We start from the raw sequence: 12,648 nt of genomic DNA on the forward strand, positions 1-12,648 counted from the left end.
GGCTTCATGTAGTATACTTAAGTTTGAGCTCTGGATCAACACTTTCTTGGATATATTTCTCTGGGAAAATAAAGAAATAGTGTTGAGTTTTATTTTCTTAATTTTCTCTGTCCTTATTATCTTTTGCAGCATTTTGCAAACTTGAAATTATTTATTTAATTAACTATAATTATTTCTTTATTGTACATCTGACCAACTAGACCATATACGGAGCCCTGGTGGAGCAGTGGTTAAGACCATGGCTGCCCAAAATATCAGCAGTTTGAATCCACCAGCCACTCCATGAAAACCCTATGGTGCAGTTCTACTCTGTTCTATAGAGTCACAATGAGTCTGAATCGACTCAATGGCAACAGATTTGGTTTGGTTTATGTATATATAAATGTGTGTATATATGTGTGTGCATGTTTGTGTGTATATATACATACATATGTTCACATACACATACATATGTATATATGCACATGTATATATTTACATATATACATATACATACACATACATACACACACGTATATGTACATCTCCAAATTAAAGTCACTAGAACTACCGCATAGGGTTTGAAAGCTGCACATCTTTATGAAAGCAGACTTCCACATCTTTTTCCCACAGATTAGCTGGTGGGTTTGAACTGCAGACCTTTTGGTTAACAGCTGAGCACGTTAATCATGCACCACCAGGGCTCCAATGTGTATATATATATGTGTATGTATGTGTGTATTCAGTACAATCATGATAATTAAATATTTCCATCACTCCCCAAGGTTTTCTCATGTCCCTTTACAGTGCACCCCGTGCTCCACCATCTACCACCCTGTTGCCAGGCAAACACAGGTCTGGCTTCTGTCAATATAGATTTATTTGCATTTTCTAAAATTATGCATAAATGCAACAATACACACACACAATAACCGTTAAAAAAAGGACAAAGAAAATAACAGAAAATTCATCCTCAGTAAGTTTTAGAGTTAGAATGAAAATGAACAAGGATGAGTGATTAGTGAATCCTCCTACATGAGTGAGCTAACTCCCAAGCCAACTGTTAGAGTAGCTGATGGGAAATCTACTTTATAACAGTAAAAAAAGTGATAACCCAGTGCCGCCGAGTAGGAATTAGGAATACACTGTTAAAATTAAATGCTCTTTTAACTACACAGAAAGCAGTTTAATAATATTTGAAGGTAGACACAGATTATTTTAAAATGTATATTGTAGCCCTAAGTCAACTGTTATAAATGTAAAAAAAAAAAAAAATGTGGTGTAAATTCTGGCAATACAGAAAATAAAACAGCAACGTTAAATGCTCAATTAAAACCGGAGAAGGCAAAATGTAACAAAATGAAATGAAACAAAAATAAAACCAGAGAAGGAAAAGAGAAACAAAGACAAATGCAAAATATAGAAACAGTAAGCACGATGGTAAAATTTAATCCAACTATATATATTTTTTTTATATAACCAGAATGCTCTTTAGAAGCAAAGATGTCTAGACTACACCTTATGTATTTTGGACATGTTATCAGGAGAGATCAGTCCCTGGAGAAGGACCTCATGCTCGGTACAGGGTCAGTGAAAAAGAGAAAGACCCTCAACGAGACGGATTGACACAGTGGCTGCAACAATGGGCTCAAGCATCACAACAATTGTGAGCATGTTGCAGGACTGGGCAGAGTTTCATTCTGTAGTATATAGGGTTGCTATGAGTCAGAACCGACTCGACAGCACCTAACAACACAACAACAACATATCAACAATCAAGGTACCTACTAACCTCAAAGTTGGTGGTTCAAATCCGCCTAGTGGTATCATGCAGGAAAGGCCTTGTGATCTGCTTTCCCTAAGATTACAACCAAGAAAACCCTATGGAGCAGTTCTACTCTTTAACACATATGATTGAAGTGAGTCAGAATCAACTTGACAGCAATAGGTTAAATCCATATTCATTTCAAATGTGAGTAGTCTAAGCACAGCTATTAAAATAAAGTCGATAAGAATATTAGAGAGCTAGTCCCGGAGTTCCAGGATTGGAATGATAAGTTTCTATTCTTTTAACCACCACATTTGTGGTACATCGTTACGGCAGCCTAGGAAACTAGTGGGAGGCAGTGGGGGTTCAATAGTAGAATTCTTGCTTCCCATGAGACTTGAGTTCTGTTCCCAGATAACAAAACCTCGTGGACAGTTACCACCCATGTGTCAGTGGAGGCTTCTGTGTTGCTTTGATGCTGAACTGGTTTCAGCAGAGCTTCCAGATTAAGACAGACTAGGGAGAAACCCTGGCGATCTGGATCACAGTGGCCAAACCCACAACTAATCACGGGGGGAGACGGGTTGGTGCCGCAGCAGGCAGTGTTAGTTCCTTTGTGTGTGGGGTCAGTCATGCATCAGCGGCCTATTCCATGGTAGTTAACAACAGGAAACTAGTACACATAGCTGGTTGGTGGTAAGGCTGAAACTAAAACATAGTTATTATACAAATCTCGACCTTTTTCGCATACATTTTAAATCTTACCTCAGTGTTTAACCGATGGAAAACCAAAAGTAGAAACGCATAGCCTTACATTGCAAAGGCCAAGTGTGGGTTTCATAAATTCTTTTCCTGAAGAGAATGACTTGAATTACCCAAAATCTAGGTTTTTTTTTTTTTTTTTTTAATAATTGTTTTCATTCTTTAAGTTGCCATTTGATGATTGGAACAAAGAACATTTGTGGGTTTCCTAAGCACTGAAGGAAATTTTCTTACATAAATTGTATGTTTCAGTGTTCATTCCATACTTTGGATTGTTCAAGGGCAAAACTTTATCTGAGTGTTTGAAAAGAAGCTTGTTGGCGTTTACAACATTTGTCTTACTGCAGAGAGAGAAAGCTTTAAGATCCAAAGAAATTCTTATATGTACTCAGTATTCTAAGTGTTAAAGTTACAAATATAGAAATAAATTTGTTATAAACACTCATGAGTAATTTAAATACTTATCAATGAATACATATAATATGCTTTTAAATTTTTTCATATAGTGTGATATCTTAAATTTGGAATGGTGAAAGATACTCAATAAATGTACAAAAACCTTATTATATCTATATAATTGATCAATATTGATTATATGTACTCTTAACAAAACATACAAAGATATTACAGATAATTTAAAAAAGCATATTAATATAATCATCATTGTTTATGTCTACCAGTATTTGTTACTTTAATAGGTAGCTTTCTCAGTAGTTGTAAAACTATTTCTCTATCCAACCGAAGACCCCCAATAGTGACTACTAGTTTATCACACTATAATAGATATTTATCTTATAGTGTGAATGAACTATTTAGATTGGTTCTTATGACAGTGATTCCAAGGGAGAAAACAAAAAAAAAAGTAGTTCTTAAATTATCTCCAAAGGAAGTGAGTTGAACATGTTACAAAAGTTGTTAAATATTTCCAAGTTTTTACAATCCAAACAAACAACAAAACAGAAAAGTAAAAATGAATTTTCTTCCATAGAGAGATAGTTTTAGCCTAATAAGCTATTCTTAGGTTTGATGTCAATGCATAAATACTTTAATGATAGAGTTTTATCCTCTTCATCTCTGGAGAATGTTCTAATTTTTAACTCAAATTATAGTTACATGGAAATGATAAAGTGGAAAGGGATGCAACTGTCAAAATTGGATTTTCATTGGGCTCTTAAATATGGGAATAACAGACATTAGCCAAAGTATTTAAACTCAAAAGATTTTATTGAAAAATGTGCAGATCTTAAGCAATTCAAGGAACTGGCAGATGTCAGGAAGGGGAGAAGAACCACAATAGCACAAGTTATCACAGCCACAAGTTTGTCTTCATGCTGATTCTCTGCTGTGAACTTGATTCAGTTCACATATCTTTCAGTCTTTATGCATCTCAGTTCAAATGTCTGAGACAACCCTATTATCCCTTGAACAAGCAATAGATTCATATGCAGTGTGAGTTCACCACCCATCTGTCAGTTCTTCATACTGTGGTAGCTTGCACGCAGCTACAATGCTGAAAACTATGCCACCAGTACTTCAAATACCAGCAGGTCAACCATGGTGGATAGATTTCAGCACGGCTTTTAGACTAAGAAAGACTAGGAAGGAAGGGCTGAAAATCTACAACCAAAAATTAGCCAATGACAACCTTATGGGTCACAACAGAATTCTGTCCAATATTGTTCCGGAAGATGACCCCCCTCAGTTGGAGCACACTCAAAATATGCAGTGGCTGCAAAAATGGACTCAAATATACCAACGATCCTGAAGATGGCACAGCATGGGGAATGCTTCATTTTGTTGTACATGGAGCCTCCATGTTTCGGAGCCCACTGGACAGACACTAACAATGGCATATATGTATACACACACGTAGGCATGTGCAAATATATATATTATATGTAGTATATATATACTATGTATAGTATATATAATATATGGATCATATACACACATATACTCTATAGTATATGTATATTTGTGTATACATGCATATACATACACATATGTGTATATATATGTATAAACAAAACAAAGACTGTTGCTGTTGAGTAGATTCAGGCTCATAGCAACTCTACAGGAGAGAGTAGAACTGCCCCATAAAATTTTCAAGGAATGGCTGGTGGATTTGAACTGCCGAACTTTTGTTTAGCACCTGAGCTCTTAACCACTTGTCCCCAGGGATTGATATATGCAATATACTATGCTATATGTTATGTCTTATCTCAAGCTTCAAATTATAGCTTGGTGTCCCTATTCTCCTGTACTTAGTGTCAATTTGCATCGGATGTACGAATGCACAAATAGCCTAAAATCTATGGAAATTCTTTCATTGAATTTACCTACTTTTGATGCAGACAAGGAAAAAAGGTAATTAGAATTGTTTCCATTGTGATTTCAATTTATAGCTTCAGGTGCCTTACCTGTGAAGTTGGAAAATATCTATATTTCCTGTTTTAGGAAATTATTGTGAAAGTCAAATTAATTAATCAAAAAAAAATTAAAAGATCTCAAGCACAATTTACCTTATATATTTGAAGTGCTGCCTATCAAATCAATTTAGGTGCTGATTTCATTATTTATATCCATTTTACTGTTTTCATACACTTATAGGGTCTCTTTTCCACAGGCACTTATAATAACTATTTTCTATTTTGAAGAACTCTTTTATAATTAAATAATGTACATTTGATTTTTTTCACATTAACTATTGCATTTCCTATTTCTACTTCATTTTTTTGAATTTTCATTTGTTTACCATTAATCAGTCTATTTGCTTATAGGTTTTCATTTAGCAATATCAATAGCTAAATTGAAAGAGCCCTGGTAGAGCTTTGGTTAAGCGCTCGGCTGCTAATCGAAAGGTCAGTGTTTCAAACTCGCCAGCCACTCCTCAGAAGAAAGATGTGACAGTCTGCTTCCATAATGATTTACAGCCTTGGAAACTCTATGGGCAGTTCTTCTCGGACCTGTAGGTCACTGTGAGTCAGAATAGACTCGATGACAATGATTTGGTTGGTTGGTATAGCTAAATTATGTGTATAAGCTATCATGTCCATTATATAGATTATATGCCATGTGTTTTACTAATCTATACAGAACAATAAATTAACAGGAACAACATCTAGTTTTGAGATATGTGAAGCATGTAGTATCAAAAAAGAAACTCAAATATTCTAACAAAGAATTATGCAGTCTGGTTCAATCTATAGAATTTGTGTAATTTCAAACACATATGATATTCTTAATTTACTTCCCCTAATATGTAAAAAAAAATGAATAAACAGAAAAAAGATGCATTATAATCTGGCAATCTTTAGAATAAAAACAATACATACATGTATACACACATAATTTAACTGTACTTTTTTTTTTTCCCTGACTTTTAACATTGTGTCAAGACAGGATTTTCCAGGTAGTCAGAAAAGGGAGAATTAATGACAACTCCCTAGGTTGCTGACACAGACCCTAAATATTGGAGTCTATTTCATGCTATGTAGCCAAGGATCGCTTACTTTTAAATGTCTATGTATTGTAAGATAAATTTTCTATACTATGTTCTCATATTGATAAGTTGAAATTTGATCATATTACTACTTTTTGTGTAATAGCTAATCTATGTGTTGATACACTTGTTTGAAGTTTATTCATCAGTGTTTGTTTATGTTCAGAAGGCCAATCACACATTTAGAAGAAATTTATTTGCTATTTCTTTCCTTAAACAGTGTACCAAAATAATTAGCTTATGATTGTTCAAAACATGTTACAAAACATGACGTACTGCATGAGGTGCCTACACTCTATGGGAATCTATGAAGTTTCCTCTAGAAGATTGTCAAAACTTGAAATTACTGAATATAGCAAAAATTATTGGACTATTTTCCCAAGAAAATACTCTAATTTTCAGTACTATTAAGTAAAAATGTATGGTAGAAAATATGTTGTCTTCTAGAGAAGAAATTCCTTTCATAGTTTTATAACTTTGGGAAACATTTTGATTAAAACTACTAAGGCATGACATTTACTTCATGAAATGTTACAAATGTAATATGTAACACCCAATAATGTTTAAATGCATATAAATATATATATTTTTCTAACTGATAGCAGAAGACCAAATATTGGTTGGGCTGAATTCACATACTGACCACCAGCTATTCCCTGCACTAGGTTTTAAATGTAAAATGCTAGAGCATATGAGGAAGGTGTTCATAATATGACAAATTCTCCTTAAATGTCATTTAGTTGTAGGATTAGAAAACTTTTCTGATTGCTAACTTATTTTACTTAATTTCTTTTGTCACTTTTACTTGGAAAATAGAACCCAGAATGTTATTGTTTGAACTTGACACTGAAGAGTTCTTGCAACAGTTAGAAGTATAATTTCTTTATGGGATAGCATCCACTAGTTACACTTGAACTGATAGTTTAAGACTTGTGAATATCAATGAAGATCACGTGGCATGCCTCAGTGTTCCAGGAGTTTATATAAATATGCTAGTACTTCATAAGTAGAACAAAAATCTTTTCATATATCCAATTGTAAAATGTGTCTAAAACAAATGTCACTTCATTTAATTTTACCAAATTTGTAACTAACCCCAGAGACTGAAAAATAATTTATTATATTAATTTATCTTGAAGTAGACACCTGCACTTTTTTCCCATAAAAATTTTTGTCCTGCCAATGCTTTATAAATGGAGGCAAATTATCCTAACAAAACATTATGCTTTTATAAATGTTGAAGAAAGAAAACAGACTAAGAAACAAAGCATATGAACTAATTCATATTTGTAATGTATATAGTAAGTATTTTGGATTTAGTGTACATTTAGTATATATAGAAATCATAACAAGATCATTTCCTCTATGATCTTCAATTTACAGTATGAAGGATTTGTATCTTCTTCCTGATAAAACTGGTTGATTCCTTCTTTAGTTGCCTTCCATAACTAGGCTTCTCCAAGATAAGTATTTATTTCCACCTAATTGCATTTTTTTGTGTGTGATTTTTTAAACTGTAAAAATATAGATGACACAATATTTGCCAATTCGACCTATTTGCATTTCAAATAATTTGGCTTTATGATTTCAAATTTCAGTGTTTGGGAAATCTATATTAATGTTTTACTTTATTCAGTATTAGAAAAATTGTGACTTCCTTAGCATGATGAGTCAAATAAATACAAACTAGTTAAGTAGATTTATTTTACTTACATTTATTTGGTGATGTTGTGAGTTCTTTGTCCTTTTGTTCTTAGTCCTGCAATAGAATTTTTGAATTGTCTGCTACAATAGAAGATACTGAAAAACAAGACAGTAATGAGGCTTCTGCTGCCAGCTATATTCTTTTTCTCTCGGAAGATAATTTCACCCCCATATGTTATAGTGTAAATGTCACTGTTACTGTCTTTTAAGGAGGTAAAACATTTCTTTGTTTCTTTTTTCATCACTTCCATAGAAATTATCACATTATCAATGCAGAATGACAGGAAGAGATTTAATTCCCTGCTTCTCCCTGTATTGAGAAAGAATTCATTGATGTTTAATAGAAAAAAATGTCAAGGTGAATTTACCAGTAGTTTTTGGAGACATATAGGAGGTATTATTATTATTTTCAGTATGTTGTAAAAAATATTTCTAGCCTTTCTTACAATATTGAATAAGAGCAGTGATAAAGGGCATGTTTATCTGGCTCCCATTCTCAAGGGGAAGGCATTTAGTCTCTCTCCATTCAGAATAATGCAGGCCATTGGTTTTCTATATACACCCTTAATTATGTTGTGTAATTTCCCTTCTATTCTTATTTTGCTGAGAGTTTTTAGCACATTTTGTCAAAACACATTTAAGAAGAGTACATCATTCTTAAACATGCTTAATAAATGCTCATTTAATGTGTTAGGACTTGGAGGGCTTCCTGGATTTCAGGGCTTTGACAATGCCATTTCTGTCCTCTTGTCTCTGTCCTCCTTCTCCCTACATGTTTTTCCTCCTCTCTTACTGCACAAAGCCTTTCCTAACCATCTGAATTAGAAACAACCAATCAGCCCCTGGGAAATGTATATCAATTACTCTTTCATACATTTTGCTACTGACACACAGTGCTTATTTTACTAATATAATCATGACTAACCATACCTAATTAAATATCCCCTAGATTTTGTTGTTTAATTTATATCACAAGTCTATGTCATTTGTTTTTTGTGTATCTCTCCCAGTAAAATTTTAGAAATGTAAAATCATTGCTGAAAATAATTTTGGGTTAATCAAGAAAAAGTTCCAAATTTCATAAATAAAATTGAAAACTTAGGGGTTTAAGATCACTTGCCTAATATCAGATAATATCAAATAACTAATAAAGTCTGCCTAAGTTCCCAGATGTCCCGGACCACACACAGGCAACCATGTCAACTTTGGCAAATATTCCAAATTGTAACTTGCAACAGTCCACCCATGTTCCTCTTCTGGTTAATATTTTTTGGGTCTGTGATTTGAATAGTGGGCATCACTGATGTGCAAATAAAAATTGTATATTGTACAGAGCACATAATGACAAAATTGTTCCTTATAAAAAAATTAATGGTTTAAAAAATAGATTTTTTTTTTACATAATAACAAGTATATATTCAGAAATAAACATGTGCCAAGCAATATGTAAGCATTGATCATGGGTTACTTCATTCATTCATGACAAAAAGACTTGAAGAATATAACCCTTAATGTGAAAGAAGACACTGAAGCAGAGAAGTTTCCCATGGTCAAATAAGTAGTAAATGAATGAAGTCCCCAAGGAATTAATAAACTTATCCAAACTCAACCATTAGGTAAAATTTTAATCTAGTAATATTAAGCTTAACAAAAATGAATATGAAGCCACAACCTGCCTTAAGATACAAATGAGTAGAGAAGTGTGAAGCTGGGACATTAAATAGAAAGTTCTTAATTTTTTGGGGGGGGATTTGAAGGCTGTAAACCAACATTGTGATCGCAATTCAAAGTAATGAGCCATATGCAACAATAGTCTCTGAAAAAAATTTGAAGAAATTAGGGGATTTAATATTCAAATAAGAAAATCTGGGTCAGTAAAGCATGTGTTCCTTATACGATACTACCTCAAATAAAAAAGAAAATAAACTTTTCTTATACTGTCTATACTACAGAACCAGGACTAAGAGCAGAAACTGTAATAAGGCAGATATTAATAATTAGAAAATCACTAAGCATGCTCAAAAACTGCCAGAAACTATGTGCAAGAGAATAAGAATATATTAAAGGAGAGATTAAATAGACTGAGGAAAAAATGAATCTATATGCTGATGAACTTGGACAGACGATACTGAAGGAAGAGAACAATGATTAGAAAGAAGAAAAGTGAAATGCCGTATGATTAATCCAATGTCAGCTCCAGATGTGAAAAATAAAAAAGATTTATGTGGAAATCTCTCCTGAATCTCAGCTTTAGGGTACACTGAGGCAGAGGCCTCATGCGGTGTCTCCTTCTTATTGCATTTCATACAAATTCGCATTTCGTAATCACAAGAACAGTATTCTACATAAGGAAGGCATGTCAGGGGCACATTAAATTTGCCTGGATGCAACTCCGCTCGTTTGGCAGAGAGAGAGAAAGTAAAGCAATTTATATAGAGCGAGTAAATGTGTTCACCATTCGAGGGTGAAAATGAGGTGGGGGATGAGATTCTCTTGTTCCACCAAGAAATTAGTTTTCATGTGTCCCTCATGAAAGGGATTGAGAGGGACTTTCTATGGTGAGAGGGACTTTTTCATAAACTAAACTAAAAAAAAAAAAAAAAAAATGGGGCAAAGTATCTAAAATTAAGCTAATTTAGAAAAGTCAGGTTACTCTCCAATAATTATATTCATAAGCATCCTAAGATTAATTCTGAATATTAGTCAATTTTTCACTATGGGATAATGTAAAAATAATAACAAATCAAAGGCCAGGCTGTGAAAGTAATGCTATGTCTTCTGAAACCTATACTTAACCATGGAGGACTGTTTTGTTTCGCACTTGAATCAGCCAAGGTTACTGGCCAAGGCATATCATTGATTGGACTATTGGTTAATTAGGCTTGGAAAGGAAATCACAGACTGTCCAGAGCTCTTGGTAGCAGGAACCAGACTCATGGATCTACTGCTGTTGGCATGATCTGCCAGGGCCATTTCACTTCTACTTTGGATGTTACTAGCCACTTGACTGCTGTGACGTTCAGACCTCCAACTCTCACTGCTTTTTTATCGCGTGATGAAGCGTCAATATCCCTACCCAGGTTGAAAAAAGGTAGGTTGTTTGGCTGCTAGAATTTGAATGAAGAGTGATCTTATCTTGGGGTAGTTGGAGAAAGTGAAAGACAGCCTACCAATAGCGTGCATAATGGGAGATTCTACTCAAAGAAGGAGAGTAATGTTGCAGGGCAATGAACAAAACCAATCAATTATTAAATAATGCATTAATTTTTATTGAGAAATAATGAATACAGGGAGAGACATATGATATCCTGAGTTCACATGTTGAGTACTTACTAATAAATGGTGCATTTTAGTAACGAATTGAGGCACTGAAGATGAGAGAAAGAATGATTATTAATGGAGATTCTATGTCAACTACTAGTTTTCTTTCAGTATTTTCTAAATTTTCTAATTGCTTTCACACAATACCAAATCAGATATTGGCATTTAAGTATGTGTTCCTTGGTCTTAGCACCATTTCATAAACTTGTTGGCAATCCTCTTTATTCCCTACTAATGTAGTTCATGTGAAAGCTGGACAATGAATGAGGAAGACCAGAGAAGAATTGTGCCTTCGAATTGTGATGTTGGTGAAAAATGTTGAATATACCATGGACTGCCAAAAGAACTAACAACTCTGTCTTGGAAGAAGTACAACCAGGATGCTCCTTAGAAGGAAGGGTAGTGAGACTGCATCTTATATATTTTGGACATGCTATCAGGAGAGAACAGTCCCTGGAGAAGGACATCAGGCTTGGTAAAGTACAGGGTCAGTGGAAAAGAGGAAGACACTCAAAGAGATGGACTGAGACAGTGGCTGCAACAACAGGCTCAGGCATAGCAAGAACTCTAACGATGCCACAGAACTGAGCAGTGTTTCGTTCTGTGGTACATAGGGTCACTCTGAGTTGGAACCGACTCGACGGCATCGAACAACGCCAATGTGGTTTTTGGCCTTTCTGGGAAATAACGTACTACCTAGAAAGAGGAGTTGAACAATAGGCAGCCAAAATACATTTGATGTCAAGTGAGTTTACAAACGTAAAGAGGAGGAATTTCTTGATCTCTAGGTCTTGTGCCAGTCCTTGCAGAGGAGTTCTCAGAGAAGGGCAGGTAATATGACATTTCTAACTGGATTTATTGAAAACACAAACAAACAAAATAACAGTAGTTGAACGGAAGAAAAGACAAGTGCAGATAACTCAAGCAGTAGGCTAACATGTTGCCTTAGATCAATTCTGACTCATGGCGACCCCATGTGTTACAGAGTCAAACTGTTCCACAGGGTTTGCTTAGCTGTAATCTTAACAAAAGCAGTTTGACAGGTCTTTCTGCTATAGTACTGCTGGATAGGTTCCAAATATCAATCTTTAGGTTAGTAGTCAGGCACAAACCCTTTGTGACACCCAGGGAACTTAAGCAGCAGGCTGGAATGAAAAAAATTTATACACAATTTCAGCCCACACCTCCTTTGTTCCTTTAGTCTATTTGGATTTCTGCCCAGGGCTAATAACACACCTAAGAGTGAAGCTTATTCCATGTGTACCTCCACTTCTTTCTCTTATCACGGGGGGAGAGCGGATAATAGGAATGAATTGGCGTTTTATTTTACAGCTCTTTAAAATTTTCAGTCATGTACGCCTAAAATAATTTTGCAAGCTTCACACCTCTAACATATTTTTAATTTGACATGCACAGGTTTAACGCAAATTTAAATATTTGCAAAGTGTGTGATTTCCAATATATTGCAAATAATTGACATTTAAAAATACACTTGTTTTATGCCTCCCCTTCAATGGATCCAATGGAATCAAAATACCACTGTATTCTGACACCTATCATCATTCATTTAAAATAGTATTTTTTTCTCTTGTTAATATACTTGAAATTAGCT

The sequence above is a fragment of the Loxodonta africana genome, chromosome 25 (assembly GCF_030014295.1).
Source record: "Loxodonta africana isolate mLoxAfr1 chromosome 25, mLoxAfr1.hap2, whole genome shotgun sequence".
Lineage (NCBI taxonomy): Eukaryota > Metazoa > Chordata > Mammalia > Proboscidea > Elephantidae > Loxodonta > Loxodonta africana.